Source organism: Polypterus senegalus, chromosome 1, assembly GCF_016835505.1.
Source record: "Polypterus senegalus isolate Bchr_013 chromosome 1, ASM1683550v1, whole genome shotgun sequence".
Classification (NCBI taxonomy): domain Eukaryota; kingdom Metazoa; phylum Chordata; class Cladistia; order Polypteriformes; family Polypteridae; genus Polypterus; species Polypterus senegalus.
In genome coordinates, this window is record NC_053154.1 from 211,356,546 (window position 1) to 211,373,586 (window position 17,041).

General features: G+C 36.6%; 1 protein-coding gene across 3 annotated transcripts in view; it reads left to right on the plus strand.

The window, feature by feature from the left end:
• LOC120538882 (bone morphogenetic protein receptor type-1A-like) overlaps positions 1 to 17,041 on the plus strand; it is a 212,796-nt gene that overhangs the window by 55,668 nt on the left and 140,087 nt on the right. For all 3 annotated transcript variants that reach the window (XM_039768467.1, XM_039768482.1, XM_039768475.1), the window contains exon 2: positions 11,581 to 11,656. The gene's annotated coding sequence lies outside the window, so the exon portion shown is untranslated. The remainder of the gene's footprint in view (positions 1 to 11,580; positions 11,657 to 17,041) is intronic.

Below are 17,041 nucleotides of genomic sequence, written 5' to 3' on the forward strand. Positions count from 1 at the left end.
ATGTACTATATGTGTTTACAAAGTGTGTTTTAATACATTTACATGTGTTTAAAGCGTGTGGGAGGGGTATTTTAAGGCTTAAACTATAAAAAAATGTTTATTTATATGGTCTTTCTATATCGCGGATTTTCACCTATCGCTGATGGGTCTGGAACGTAACTTCAGTGATAGGCAAGGGATCACTGTAATTCATTTTAACTAAACATGGCCCTTCTGCCATGTAGGTTAAATACTGCCATAACACAACATGCTTTTAGTGTTAAATAATTGTTGATACCTAGAAAGGCAATTAAAGATCTTGATATAATTTAATCATATGATCTATGTGTTATTTAAACAAGTTAATTATTAACATCCCTAAATTTGAGTGATCACTGATTTTATAATGACAAAGCATTTCTTTTATGATGATAGTTTATTATTCCTGGATGACTAGTCAAAATTTATAGTCTGTATGTGGTCAGTGAATTGTTTGAAGTGCATAATAATAAAGTTAATCATATCCCATGAACTTTCTAGTTGTCCCTACATTTCATCTAAATTTGAGAACTAGATGAAGCAGTGCGGGTATCCATATATTTCCACTTACCATTATTGTATATGAAAAGAATGAATTTCTCATAATGCCCTGTTAAGTCAGTATGTGTTGATACATTCTTATTTTTTCATATTACATAACAATAAATTGTCATTCACAATTAATCCAATTCAGTATGGCTTGTGGCCAGAGCATCTTCCAAAAGATCTGTCTGTGAAGCAAGAAACAGCCCTAAACAGGGGTCCAGTCTTTCACAGCTCCCACTCAAACACACACACATTCTTACAGACACTTATGGTGAACCTTGCCAACATGTATTTATTAGCAGGAAAGATGGAGCATGGGGTGGAAAACACTGCAAGTATGGGAAGAATGTGCAAAATCCACACAGATGATGGGTATATGCAAAATTCAAATTCAGTATATTAGATCATCATGCAGCAGCACTACCCACTGTGACTCTTTTTTTTATTTATCTGGAGTTGTATACAGTGGGGTATGTATGTATGTATGCAACACTCCCTCAAGCTCTTAAAAATTAATTTATAGATATTCAACTTCAATATCCAAATGTATTGGAAGATTTAAATCTTACCTCCTTCATATCATTTACTCTTTTCAATTAATATATATAGAGCACAGTTGTTTGCCTAGGAGAACCTGTTAAGGATTATTTACGAATATTATTTTGTAATTTTATGTGTATGTACTGTGCTTTGACAACCATTAAATATCTCTGAAAAACATAACATTCTTACTGCTGTTTAATCCAGTTTAAGCTTGTCAGTCAACCTAAGGCAGGGTGTAACTTACAGGGCACAAATGTGCACATAACCCACAATCACAAGGCTGCCAGTGAAAATGGGGGGCTTTGAGATGGTTAGGGTAGCTTGTGTACCCCTCAGACTCGTATCTAGTATGCTGGGTATGTGAGGGTGCAGCATTTTGTTTCTCTCTTTTGCACATTCACACTGTTCAACCGTAGGCTGAAAAATCGAAACATCTTTAAGCATTATTTATTAAATAAACTGTAGTGACTATTAGTCAGAAAAATGAATTTATCTGTGAAATGTGCATACCTTGACATGTAGCATTTCATTTTAGGAAGATCAACTCTGCAAGCTTTAGTATTTAAAGAGGTTGTGTAATTTTGTTTGTGAATGTGTTTATGTGCTTAGTGTTTTTATTTTGGAAGCATTTGCATAATAACTTATATTTCTTATAGATGCAAATGATGTGCCATTTGGTTTAAACAGTTTGGGAAACATAACTGCAATGTTTCCAAGAGTGTTCAGTATATCATAAGAGGCATAAAATTGTATGTACAGAAAAGTTTGTATTTATTGCAAAATCTTGAAGTAATGAACTCTTGTTAGGAAGTAATTTAATATCTATGTAAAAGTTTTGTTTCTAAATGTATATAGTTCACTGTCTCTTGAAAATGTAATGTGTGTGTGTGTGTGTGTGGGGTTTTATTTTTTTTTTTATATTATTAGATCTGGCCATCCACTCCACCCTTCATTGTTGATTTCTATTCACCTTGTGATTGTATGTTTTTTTTCCTGTTCTAAATTTAAATGTCTTATATTACACTCCCCACCATCATATTTTTACTGTTCACTTTTTCATACTGACTTCTTATGTTATTCAGAATTTCCAAATAAACTTTGATTGACTGGAAATTTCAGCACATTAAAAATTATTATTAGATAACAACATTTAGTTAATCCTCTATCTATAAGCATGTTGTTGGCACATAACTGGTTCTGTGGGCCTCTCTGTGGCCAGCCTGGCCGACATTACGTCACTGTAAGAAATTCATAGTTTTGTTGCCTCTTCTGAGCTTGCACCAAATGGCAGACCCCAGGGATCACTGTTAGTGGGGCCCAGCGTAAGTTCTTATGCCTGTAATGTTTTGCAGCTGTCTTGCCTAAACTGGAAGAAATTTTTCAGTGTTTTTTTTACTTGTGTTGATTTACTTTTCTTCTTTCTACGTGAAAGTATACTTAATAGTTTTAATGTGGCATTTTGTAACATTCTTGTTTTATTGCTTTAGACCAATAGACCTTTTTTAATAAATTAATGCAACATACTTTACAAATTGAGTTTTCATTTTTTTCTTGTTCAACCAATCTAATTTTAATTTTCAGCTTCTTCATTTATTTTTCAAAGTACCATGTTTACATTAACATTATGCCAATAACTTGGACTCTTCCAGATTTACATTTAATAGATATTTTAAATTGCTTTGTGCACTTGTAAAATTATTTAAAGTGGTTGCTGATGATTTTAAAAGCTGAACTTAGCAGCTTTGAATCATAATCATGTTAGATTGTTAATTATTTTTAACTTAGGCAATCTGTTAAAGAGCGTGCTTCTCTTCTTAATTGATCCTTAAAGTGTGATTGTAGTTTTTAGCATTTGTTTAACTTTGTGGAACCAATTTGAAAGATATGTGGCAGCTAACAAAAGAATTTCACTGCAGTCAAATGTGAACTTTTCTCATTTTCACAACTTCATTAATGCACCCTGCTGCTTTTAGATTAATGACTTGCAGCAAATGCTTTCCATGTTGCATGGCATTGTTTAAACAGCTGTGTTGGAGACTCATCATCCACAAATTGTCCTGGTCTCATTTGTGCCCCAGTGTATGTTTACATTTTCTTGAATTGTTCAATATTGCCATGAGGCAGACTGCAGAAGGCAATTCCTAAGTACAACATTCTTTTGCAGTTAACTATAGGATTTTAACCTTTAGTAATTTAGCTTATTTTTTCCCCTCTTTTCAGTTTTATTATTGGTGGAATTATTCCCAAGGTCAATTACACACAAATCATTTTTTTTTGTTGACTGTTGTATGTTATATAAAATTTAATGTGTTTCTTATATTCTGAAAAATTGAGGATATAAATTCTAGTATTTTAACTTTAATGAAAGTTTTAATGAGCCCTCTCTTGTGGTCTTGGTTCCAGTTTGATTTGTCTCTCACTGAATGTAGGCCTCGTTTTTCATTCATAAAGCATTTTTTTATTTCTTTTTAGTGTTGGTGTGTCTAGTTTGGGTTACAGTTGGAAATTTGCCTGAGCAGTTATGCCCAGCTTGGAGCCGTCTCTGAAATACTCCCATATATGCACCAGTGTCTCTAAAAATAGTGTGTGTGTGGTTAAAGTCTGGTAATTATCCACTACTTGCTGATCTGACCTTGGACTCCCTGTGGAAGTAGCCATATGAAAACCTTAAAGGAGGCTAATTATTTAAATGTAGATTGTACCCATTGAAAAAACTGTTCACTTCTGTGAAATGATCTACTGAGCCTCTTCTTATTCTTTCAGTTAAGTAGCAAAGGTTATTTTTTCCCAGATTAAAACCGCTGCTTTCATTTTAGTGTTTTTTTGTTATACACACAGTGTATGTAAATTTCTGACTTCAACTGTATGTATGTACTGTATGTGTGTATATGGCAAAGATGTGTACACCTGATGAGCCCCAATTAAGGTGAAACACGCATCATGTACGAGTACCCTATCTTGAATATTTTTTCATTCCTAAGCTCTCATCCTACCAGGTATCATCAGAGGAAAATGATTAGGCATATATGAATCAAAGGCAATATATAGCAAGTGAAAGGGGTGGGGGATTTAAACACATTCAAGTTTCACTGGACACATGTTCAGCTGGGACCCTCTGAAAGTAAAATTCAGGGCCAATACCAAGAGTGTCAGAGAGCTGGCTAAATTGTGACTCTTTAATGAAAATGCCATTGACAGACACTTGGACTTGAACCAGCATATGCAGGCTTAAAAAGAGTAACTTCTAAATACTAGAAAGACTTTATGACCAACACCTTCCAAACCCAACCTTATTAATCCCACCCCCCCTTCCAACCTCCACTGCCCCCCACCCCTTCACTTGAGATATATTGCCTTTGATTACGATATATCTAATCATTTTCCTCTGACGGTGACATCTGGTAGGTTGTTGAGAGCCTAGAAATAAAAAAATATATATATTAAGATGCATGATTCATTTTCTCCCATTGTGGAACTTCAGCTACAAATATGCAAACTGTATCCGAGACCTTTGCTTTCATTCATATGTACACATTTATACACACACACACACACGTACTGTGTATATGTACACTCACCTAAAGGATTATTAGGAACACCTGTTCAATTTCTCATTAATGCAATTATCTAATCAACCAATCACATGGCAGTTGCTTCAATGCATTTAGGGGTGTGGTCCTGGTCAAGACAATCTCCTGAACTCCAAACTGAATGTCAGAATGGGAAAGAAAGGTGATTTAAGCAATTTTGAGCGTGGCATGGTTGTTGGTGCCAGACGGGCTGGTCTGAGTATTTCACAATCTGCTCAGTTACTGGGATTTTCACGCACAACCATTTCTAGGGTTTACAAAGAATGGTGTGAAAAGGGAATAACATCCAGTATGCGGCAGTCCTGTGGGCGAAAATGCCTTGTTGATTCTAGAGGTCAGAGGAGAATGGGCCGACTGATTCAAGCTGATAGAAGAGAAACTTTGACTGAAATAACCACTCGTTACAACCGAGGTATGCAGCAAAGCATCTGTGAAGCCACAACACGCACAACCTTGAGGCGGATGGGCTACAACAGCAGAAGACCCCACCGGGTACCACTCATCTCCACTACAAATAGGAAAAAGAGGCTACAATTTGCACAAGCTCACCAAAATTGGACAGTTGAAGACTGGAAAAATGTTGCCTGGTCTGATGAATCTCGATTTCTGTTGAGACATTCAAATGGTAGAGTCAGAATTTGGCGTAAACAGAATGAGAACATGGATCCATCATGCCTTGTTACCACTGTGCAGGCTGGTGGTGGTGGTGTAATGGTGTGGGGATGTTTTCTTGGCATACTTTAGGCCCCTTAGTGCCAATTGGGCATCGCTTAAATGCCACGGGCTACCTGAGCATTTGTTTCTGACCATGTCCATCCCTTCATGACCACCATGTACCCATCCTCTGATGGCTACTTCCAGCAGGATAATGCACCATGTCACAAAGCTCGAATCATTTCAAATTGGTTTCTTGAACATGACAATGAGTTCACTGTAGTAAAATGGCCCCCACAGTCACCAGATCTCAACCCAATAGAGCATCTTTGGGATGTGGTGGAACGGGAGCTTTGTGCCCTAGATGTGCATCCCACAAATCTCCATCAACTGCAAGATGCTATCCTATCAATATGGGCCAACATTTCTAAAGAATGCTTTCAGCACCTTGTTGAATCAATGCCACGTAGAATTAAGGCAGTTCTGAAGCTTAAAGGGGGTCAAACACCGTATTAGTATGGTGTTCCTAATAATCCTTTAGGTGAGTGTATGTGTGTGTATGTGTGTGTGTGTGTGTGTGTGTGTATATATATATATGTATATATATATATATATATATATATATATACTGTGTGTGTATATGTGTGTATATATGTATATGTGTGTGTGTATATATATATTATATATATATATATACAATATTCATGGCATTCGTAGTCTGAATCACAATCTGATTGTATGGGTGGTTACCTACCCAGGTAACGGTTGTGGTTGGTCAGCAAGTCGGCTAACATCCGCCACGGTGCCCTCTTTCAGTTGCGAGAAGCAGATCATAGAATGGTTGAAATAGTATACTGTCAAATAATGCAAAGAGTAAGCGACACATGTTGTGTTGTGGAACTGGTGGTGGATTTTAGGAGGCCCTGGCCCCCCCAAACACTATGCGACTCTTCAATTCAACCTGAGGGGGGGGGTTTGGGGTAAACGTTAACATCATTCAAAGTTATTGTCTGTTTTTACCTGCATTTTTATTACTCTTTAATATTGTGTTTTTTTGTTTGTGTTTTTTTTTTTTTGCTTTTTTTTTTTGTATCGGTATGCTGCTGCTGGATTATGTGAATTTCCCCTTGGGATTAATAAAGTATCTATCTGTCTATGTATGTACGAGGTGTGGCATCATATTCAAAAAGACTTGAGGCTGTAATTGCTGCCAAAGGTGCATCGACAAAGTATTGAGCAAAGGCTGTGAATACTTATGTACATGTGCTTTCTCAATTTTTTTATTTTTAATAAATTTGCAAAAACCACAAGTAAACTTTTTTCACGTTGCCATTATGGGTTGTTGTGTGTGGAATTCTGAGGAAAAAAAATGAATTTAATCCATTTTGAAATAAGGTTGTAACATAACAAAATGTGGAAAAAGTGATGCGCTGTGACTACTTTCCGGATGCACTGTACTTAGACAGTTGTATTTATACAGTCTGGCTTCTAAAACACACTTGTTTTTTTATTTCAACGTTAGGAATGTTTTTGTTTATTCATACCTTTTAATGTTGTGTGCTGGTTTTTTTATTGTCAAAAATGCTATGGTCGGTTTTTAAGGGTTTGCCTGTCCTATAACTTGTGCACTTGAAGCTACTGAAGTTTCACATTTACAGAAATATGACACTTGTTCTTTTACTTCTGCCTCATCCCTGCTAGTAATTTGCCTTTTAATGAATAGAAGTAGTGGTGTGACTTCCCAGTTCCGTTAAAGCTACACTTGACCCAAAAATAAGACGATTGTTTACCTGTTTTTTACCCTGTGTTTTCAGTATTGTCAAAGAAATAGTTTTCATCACATTTTTACAAGGGCAACAAGGATAACAAAATTATTAATATAAAGGACTTGTTCTCTCTTTGAATGTTCTTATTCATGTAAGGATTTTCCAGAATGGATGTATTTATTTGTTGTTTTTTCAGCTAATGTCAGTGTTTCTCAAATGATGTTAGTATATGACTGTGCTGGATACCCAACATTTTGATTATACAACATGAATAATTTGAGATTTGTTTTTCTTTATTGATGTTGTAATGTTGTTTGCTGCTGTTTATTGTTGTGTGCCTGTTGTAGTTCATTGTATTATGAACTCTCTTATCTCTCATTCTTGCAAAAAAAAAAGTGTTTTTTGCCTGTTACTGCAAACATCATGGGGTAAGTAATAGAGAGTATTTCTTTAAATCTCACTTCAGACTTCAAGGAATAAAGGAAAAAATGCTGGCCAAATTTCAGTATGTTCTTATGTTTACTCTTTATCCCATTCATTTCCTTTCAGAAAGTTTGTGAATGACAGAGTGTGATCAGACAAATAAGTTTGTTAGATGTCATTTTGCTCACTACAGTTCCATTTGGGATGTCTATGATGGGGAGATATTGGTGATATATAGGAAAAATTGTAGCATTCCTGAGATAAACTATGTTCCATGTCTAAGTTCAACTGTAGGGTGCAGGTAATCCTACTATAGTTTTAACTTATTTATGGTGCGCTGGTATTGTTTTGTTTATGTGGGCCATGGCTCTGTCTGTTATTGCTGGCGTAGGCTCTAGGTACCACAAAACCGTTCAGAAAAAATTATTTTCCAAAATTTGGTAAAAGGTTTGAACCCATGAGACACTGATGGTTAAATAGGAAAGATTCTTAATGATCTAACATTAAAATGTGCCTTACCTTTCAAGTGAATGTGTTTAAATTAACTAGGAGACAGGTTTACTTGGTTTTGTTTCAACACTGCATTCTTACTTAAGCTTTTACAATCAGCTAGAAAAAAACATGTGTAGATTTAAAGGATGGCAAGGACAAGCAGAGTACAAATGACAGGTTAACTCTTAAGTGCCCAGGCTGGCACCATTTGGCATTATTTTTTCCTCTTTAATAATTTCAACACTGTATGTCATGATTCTATTTTTCCTTGACTCTTGATAAATTGCTGCACTGTAAATGCTAATGTTATAACTCAAATTCTATTCAGAAAATATGATTGATTGACATTACTGATTATAATCAAAAAAGACCCACTATTACCACCAGAAATTATGCCATTAAAAGCTGGTACCCACGTGTGAATCATTGTGTATCTCCACACTTGACTGCTAGTGATGTGTAAAACCTGTGGCGTTCGCTTTGCCCCGGGTTTAACGAAATCATGAAAATGTTCAAGAACGTGACTGAACTCTGCAAAATGCATTTGAAGTCTATGAGGAATGAGTAACTGAGCTAGTTTTGAGTGAACTATATTGGTGTAGTGGTTCCTGAGATCTAGAAAAAAGTATGCCAACTATGCTGGACCAATTATTGTTGCCAAGTATGTGATCTGAGCTATAAGGCAGTAGTACTAACCACTGTGCCCTTGTGCATCAAACAGCAAAAGAAACGGGCTGAATGAATATCGCAAACTACTTAACACGCTTAAATATAAGTAAATAAAAATATAAAACATTCAGAGTTCCACTCTTGGGGCACGTGTTATCATGGTACTGTCTCGTTGTATTTGAAGTTGTGGGTCCAGACACAGCGTGAACTTCCCTACATCACCCCAACCGTTTCCAGTGTATTTCAGCAGATACTTTGCACTTTATTCTTTAATCAAGAACATTTAAATTTGAGAGATCAGAAGGTATTTTGTGGTATCTGGCAACAAAATGTTAGTAGTAGATATTTTAAGGCCTGTAAGATTTGAGGCAGGGTTCCCAAAGATCAGACTTGCTTTTCCAGTGCATCCCACTGGAGAATTTGGATGCCAAGTCAACACCCTGAACTTTTTGTCATGTTCCTTAAAACATTCCTGAACAATTTTTGCTCTGTGAAGAGGTACCTTATCCTGCTGAAAGGATGAACTGCAAAATATGCTTTTGAAGTAAATTGTTTGTGTCAGTCTGTCAAAAGAACTGTTAAGAAGGTTGATAAAATAGCCACAGGAGATGTAAATTTCAATACTCAACACACCCAGGTCTGCTTAACACCAGTAGATGCACAGATGATGCTACACAAGAATCCATCTTCTGACTGCACATCTAAACAAATTACTGTCTAACTGAAAATACAAACATGCCATGACAAAATATCTGTAGTGTTTTGACTCATTGTGTAGCCATAGACCACAATGCTTATTTAAATTCTTTTTTAACGTTATGTCATATTGTGATGCAATAGGTAAAATTATAGATATTGTAGCAGACTGAGGCACTTCAAATGTCTGGGGACCAGTAGTGTGGGTGTGTCTGTCCATCTCCACTTTTGCAGTGCACATTGCAATGTACAAATAAATTAATAAGCTTCAGTTACCTTATGCTGATCAGGGATCAAAGGATTACTTCATAGTATTCAAGGAGTAAGTGGCAACTGCCCGCTGCACTGGATATAAACAAATAGCATGTTGGGGATTGAGATGAATCATGTATTCTTGGAAAGTGCAGTTTTTCTTCTTAAAAAAATAAGTCAGAAACATAAAGGTAATTTGACCAACTTAATCTTTATTCTTCTCCTCTGCTACAAAAAACAGTTACTAAGCTGTTGTATTCAATTGAAAGCTACTGCTAGTATTGTCAATGTGTATACCTTACATTAGTTCTTTACCTGCTGTTTTGTTTTTGTGTTTTTATTTTTTATTTTTATAGTGTTATTTTGTTCATTTTGGCTTAAAAGTTTAAAAAAAAAAAAAGTCAGTCTAAAATTAGGGGTGCAAAACATTTTTTCTGACTGGAGAATAAAAATAGGAAAGCATTCAAACTTGGTGCAAAACAATTGTGGACAATTTAACATTTTGTTATTTAGTATGTTGAATATAGCTTCTGGTTAATCTGAATTTTCACTAAACTGGACTGAATCTGGTCTTGCCAAATCTGGGTTAATGGGATTCCATTGTAGTTATTTCTTTGAACAGCCTTGCATTTTTTTCTTATATTTAAATTTGTTTTGTGAACGACCATAATAGTCAAATGGTGTTTTGCTCTGTTTCTTTGTTGTATGCTTTGTGATGGTACTGACTCATTATTAAAGATGAGGTTATAAAAACTGATTGATATTAATTTATGTAAATATGATATTGATTTAAACTTGAAAGATTTTGTAACATAGTTGGAAAATGGTGATAAGGGGAAGGCTTTGCTGATTTTCTTTTGTTTCTAAAAAGTTTTTTCTAGATGCAGAGCAATTCTATTTCTTATAGGAGGTCATTGGGTCGGTTTTTGGGCTGTTAAAAGATTTAGCTGCTTGGTCCGGTGACAGCCTGTCTGCAGCACTGTGACTCCTGCCATTTGATACCACAGTTTGCTTCAGGTTTTCTTAGCTGGTAGTAGTGTGTTTTCACAAGCTTCTATGCACACAGGGCTGTGATTTTGAATTTGTTAGTAGGCCTGTGTGCTAGGGGAACATGACTCCGGGGGTGTGGGCTGAATGCTACTTTTTTCCATTTGAAAAGCATTGAGAGTGGTCTCTATTTTCTGTGTCACTTTGTCTCAGCTTTGTTTATTTAACAGTTAAAAGACTTGAGTTATGGTTTTAAATTTAAACTTCTTGTGTGGTGTTCAAGAAACAAAGAAAATCTTATGCAAACCTTGGTGTATCTAATGCTTCAGTGTTCTACTTCAATTTCAGTACTACTTCTTACTACAATATACAACTATAATTAAAGTTGTATATATTTGGTAAGGATGAAACCATACTTGGATAACGTTTTTCTAGTGAGATTTTTGTTTTCATTGAAATTTTTTTTTTTTTAAATATATTACCTTTTTATTATTATGTTGTTCCATCTTGTCTAAACCTGCTTAAAGGAATACTCCATCCAAAAATAATTTGTTACTTACCCCAAGGGGTTCATAGTGATGACTGTGGGGGAAATAATCTCATGGAGATAAATTTCTGGTAATATGAGCATCTCACTGCTGGACAACAGCAAACACTATCAAAAAAAAAACATGTAAAGATGTCTTGTTTACTACTGTTATATAATCCATATGTCAAACCATCTGATTATATTCTCACAACTTGCAGAAGCTTCAGATTTTTGCTAAAATAATCCTAAATTGTAACATATTATTGAGCTTTGACCTGAAGACAGAGCTCTTGACCAGTGAATGTGCACTTCTGATTTTTTTTTTTTAATGCATTCCTATGATCATACTGTTGTAAAAGAACACCAGCAACATTTCCAGTCAAAAAAAATAATTACTGCTGTATTTATTTTACAGATCCACTACTTGCCTACTTAGAATATTGGATTCTCATTCCAGATGCTCTTGTTTTCCTGGATTAAATCTCAAATAAGTAAGTATCACACATTTTACAGTGATCCTTGATATTTGCATACTAGATACTTTCATAAAAGAATGATTTTGGTATTTTTCAAGTCAAACTGATTTCTTCACAAACGTGTATATATACAGTCACCGTGTGCAATTGTGTTCACAAATTAAGCATTTTCAATTAATTGTAAAAAAACATCTTGCATGCGCTGCCATTTTATAATCTAGGCTATGCGTCAAGGATCACCACTTCTGTATTTCTGAAATATTGCTCAAATGAATGTTATGCACCTTTTGTTTTGTGTGCTAATATATCTATTGTTGATTCCCCCCACACCGATGTCCAATCTCTGCCTCATTACTTTTAAACATATAAACAGTAGGGTTAACTGCATGAGTACAGACCTGTTTTTAGTGCTTATTTTTGAATACAAAACTCATTGGTCAAGGTCAGGTAAACAAAATGCTTACTTCTCCCAGTGCCTGCAGTGTGTGGGAGTTTGGGGCAGGTGTGGAAGAGTTCTTGATGTTCTCTTTGTTGTCCATGCTGAATAAAGTAGTGGAAGGGGTGGCATGGGGTATTGTATTTCCCTGGGAGTCCATGGACACACTGATATTCACAGATCATAAAGAAAAATGAATAGGTCGCAAGATTGTTCTGCTTGGATGTGCAAACTGACACATTTCCCTTATAAATTAGTGCGGCTAATGATGTCCAACCCGACAGTATCTATACTAATAAAAGGCAAAGCCCTCACTGACTGACTGACTGACTCACTCACTCACTCACTCACTCACTCACTCACTCACTCACTCACTCACTCACTCACTGACTGACTGACTGACTCACTGACTCATCACTAATTCTCCAAGTTCCCGTGTAGGTAGAAGGCTGAAATTTGGCAGGCTCATTCCTTACAGCTTACTTACAAAAGTTGGGCAGGTTTCATTTCGAAATTTTACGCGTAATGGTCATAACTGGAAGCTATTTTTCTCCATATACTGTAATGGAGTTGAGCTGGATGGCCATGGGGGGGCGGAGTTTCATGTGACATCATCACGCCTCCCACGTAATCACGTGAACTGACTATCGATGCGGTACGTAGAAAACCAGGAAGAGCTCAAAAAAGCGCTGAACAAAACATGCATTATATAATTGAGAAGGCAGCGAAACAATAAGAATCGAGCAACTGACATATACAACCATATTCATGAGTGCTGCTACTTTGGAAACAAAGCACGGTGTAACCCTAAAGTTTAAATTAGGTTCATAGACAGGCTGCCGCTGGCATTTGTAATTTAGTGCCTGCCCATATAAGGCCGTCCGTCAGTGGAAATCCAATAGAAACACTGCCGCTAAATATTCACGGGTGAAGGACTGTGCTTATGCAGAGGAAGATGAGATGGTCAGGGTGGTGTTTGGCACAAACTCAGCGAAACTGCGAGAGAAATTTTTAAGTGCCGGGTCTTAGCTGACATTACATACAGCCGTGGACATCACACGAGATGGCACCAGCACAGCTGGGAACCTTCGATGCAAGAACACCAAGCGGCTCACGTGAACTGACGCAGTAAACAGACAAAAAGCAACAGTTCCAAAGAGTGCTGAACAAAAACCGAATTAAACAATTGAGAAGGTAGCAAAAAAATATGAAGTGTCTGATACATACAAACATATTCATAAGTGCAGCTACTGCGGAAACAAAGCACACAGTGGAAAAAGTCAATGTCCCGCTAAAGGAAGACAGTGTAAAAAAAAAAACCCGTGCATGCAGTGTGTCACATCTCAGATAAAGAGGAAGACGAGCTGTTTATTGATGCAGTAAGAAACGAATCGATGAATGAAACCTGTTATCTTTACAACGATTGACAAACACGGAATGTAACTTGAACACAACACATCCTACAAATACGACCCTGATTGAAAGAAATAATGATAATCAAATCCTTGATGACAGCAACATTCAATAACACAAAACAATTACTGTATATTGACAATCATGTTACGTTATTTTTAAAATGTTCCATTTTCTTTTTCATAACTTCTTTAACACACTACTTCTCCGCTGCGAATATATATATTCGAATATATATATATAGGCTTCGCCTCTAGCGCCGACATCCGAGGTTCGATTCCTGAGAAGGGATGCACTGTACGAAATAATTTTGGCTGAGGTTACTCAGAGTTTAAAGATTAAGTTGGTCAAATTACCTTTATGTTTCTGACTTATTTTTTTAAGAAGAAAAACTGCACTTTATGTTGAAATTTTGGTTATTATTATTTAAAGACAATACTATTCTGAAAATGTACTTAAAGTACTTAAACTACCACTTTATTTTTAAGTCTGCCCAATTTTAACCAGGGATGATATTTTTGTTTGTGTTTTGAATTCAAATGCAGTTTAAAAGCATTTTTTTTCAGAAATTAAAACAGCTTGAGTTTACAATATTCATGTCCATGTCTATTATTTGATTCTGTCGCCCACTAAAACCCTTTTAAATTAAAAAAAAAGACATTTGCGATTTGGGGCAAATTTACGTGTGCGATTACATACGATTATTCTTACACAGCCTCTAATTATTTGGATTAATTTTTTTAATCGAGTCCCACCCCTAATATATATATATGTAGATTTGTATATATATGTGTATATACAGTATATATGTAGATATATATATACAGTGAACCCTCGTTTATCGTGGCTAATCCGTTCCAGACTCTACCGTGATAAATGAATTTTCGCGAAGTAGGATTCTTTATTTATAAATTGAATATTTTCGCAGTTAGAGTATAGAAAACCTGTTTACGACCTTCTAAATACATTTTATAACATTATTAGAGCCCTCTAGACATGAAATAACACCCTTTAGTCACCATTACACATGTATTACCCAATATATTAGACAAAATAAGAAATAAGACATATTAGACGTTACAAATATCATATTACTAGGCTCACCCGCCTTTTAACTTTTATCCTCAATTTGTGTGCGCTCCATGTGTACATCAGGCATGTAAGTGTAGGGAATGAGAACATCAAAGTGCCCATTCATAACATCTCCCGAAAACCTACTTTTTTTTTTTATCCCCTCAAGTGCCTGTCCAAAGTCGTACAATGTCAGCCCGAATCTGTACCGCTACAGACGGAGTTACATGCACTAAATAAGCTATAGATGAGAATAAGCAAGCACCATCTCACCTGATATTTACTACGCGGTGAGGCATTTGTACTCCACCAACATTAATTATTTCCAGAGACATCATTTTGTCTATTTTTCCAGCGCATCGCGCACAAAAGCAAGGGAATGATGAGAGCACCAGAACTCTGCTCACATCGCGTCACTTCGTACCTCAAGCCGCAAGTAGTAAGTCTGTAATAAGCAGAATACCGCTACGCTTTGCACTCACGGGACGGAAGGACAATCCCGAACGCTTTTATATAGTAGATTATTGTACTGTACATTTAGTTGCACACAACCAGTAACCTATGAAGGCATGACCTCAATAGGAGAGTCTTCAGAGGTGGTGCCGTATCTTCAGCCGGTGCGTTATTGTCTTCAGTGAAGAAGTACTAGGCAGTGGGCGTCTGGGTGCGCGGCTGAAGAACATCTTGATAGGCAGTTGCTGGCGCTGTCTTTTCATATGCGTGAGGAGGCTTTTGTAGGGTATTGCCATCTTTAATCATATCCAAGAGTTTCACCGTCTCCTGGATAGTAAGCATCTTCCTCCGGCGATTAGTTTTATTGTCATAAGGCTTAGAAAAAGCAGCACGTTTAGGAGCCATCGTGGGGCTTAGATAACAGTTCTCAGAAAGCGCATGCGTAGTGACGTGAGCGTGTATGAGAAAAAAAATCGCGATAGAGTGAAGCCGCAAAAGTCGAAGCGTGATATAGATATAGATATAGATATAGAGAGATAGAGAGAGAGAGAGATATTTGTCTGAATTGACTTAACATCATAAAACACGATCATCACTTGAAAATAAATCATAGTGGCTAGGCGAAACATAAATCGCCAAAGTCACCTGCATAATTGTAGAATAAACAGTAGGAATATGCACTCAATCAACTGTGCATGATGATATTATACAGTTGACCCTTGATATATGAACGGCCTGACATGCGAACAACTTGATTTACGACCAAAATTTTTGTTTTGATTTACGACCAACATCTTGCGTTACGACCCGAATGCGGTCACATGTATCGCTTGTGCGATTGTAAACAAACAGCCGAGAGCGTTCGTAAGCATCAGTCGGATCCCAGATACATGTGTTTGTGGACGTAATTTCGGTAAATGCAGTGATTTATTTATATATATATATGTGAAAAACTATTTGCCCCCTTCCTGATTTCTTATTCTTTTGCATGTTTGTCGCACAAAATGTTTCTGATCATCAAACACATTTAACCATTAGTCAAATATAACACAAGTAAACACAAAATGCAGTTTTTAAATGATGGTTTTTATTATTTAGGGAGAAAAAAAATCCAAACCTACATGGCCCTGTTGTTAAAAAATAACCTAACTGTGGTGTATCACACCTGAGTTCAATTTCCGTAGCTACCCCCAGGCCTGATTACTGCCACACCTGTTTCAATCAAGAAATCACTTAAATAGGAGCTGCCTGACACAGAGAAGTAGACCAAAAGCACCTCAAAAGCTAGACATCATGCCAAGATCCAAAGAAATTCAGGAACAAATGAGAACAGAAGTAATTGAGATCTATCAGTCTGGTAAAGGTTATAAAGCCATTTCTAAAGCTTTGGGACTCCAGCGAACCACAGTGAGAGCCATTATCCACAAATGGCAAAAACATGGAACAGTGGTGAACCTTCCCACGAGTGGCCAGTCGACCAAAATTACCCCAAGAGCGCAGAGACGACTCACCCGAGAGGTCACAAAAGACCCCAGGACAACGTCTAAAGAACTGCAGGCCTCACTTGCCTCAATTAAGGTCAGTGTTCACGACTCCACCATAATAAAGAGACTGGGCAAAAACAGCCTGCATGGCAGATTTCCAAGACGCAAACCACTATTAAACAAAAAGAACATTAGGGCTCGTCTCAATTTTGCTAAGAAACATCTCAATGATTGCCAAGACTTTTGGGAAAATACCTTGTGGACTGATGAGACAAAAGTTGAACTTTTTGGAAGGCAAATGTCCCGTTACATCTGGCATAAAAGGAACACAGCATTTCAGAAAAAGAACATCATACCAACTGTAAAATATGGTGGTGGTAGTGTGATGGTCTGGGGTTGTTTTACTGCTTCAGGACCTGGAAGGCTTGCTGTGATAGATGGAACCATGAATTCTACTGTCTACCAAAAAATCCTGAAGGAGAATGTAAGGCCATCTGTTCGTCAACTCAAGCTGAAGCGATCTTGGGTGCTGCAACAGGACAA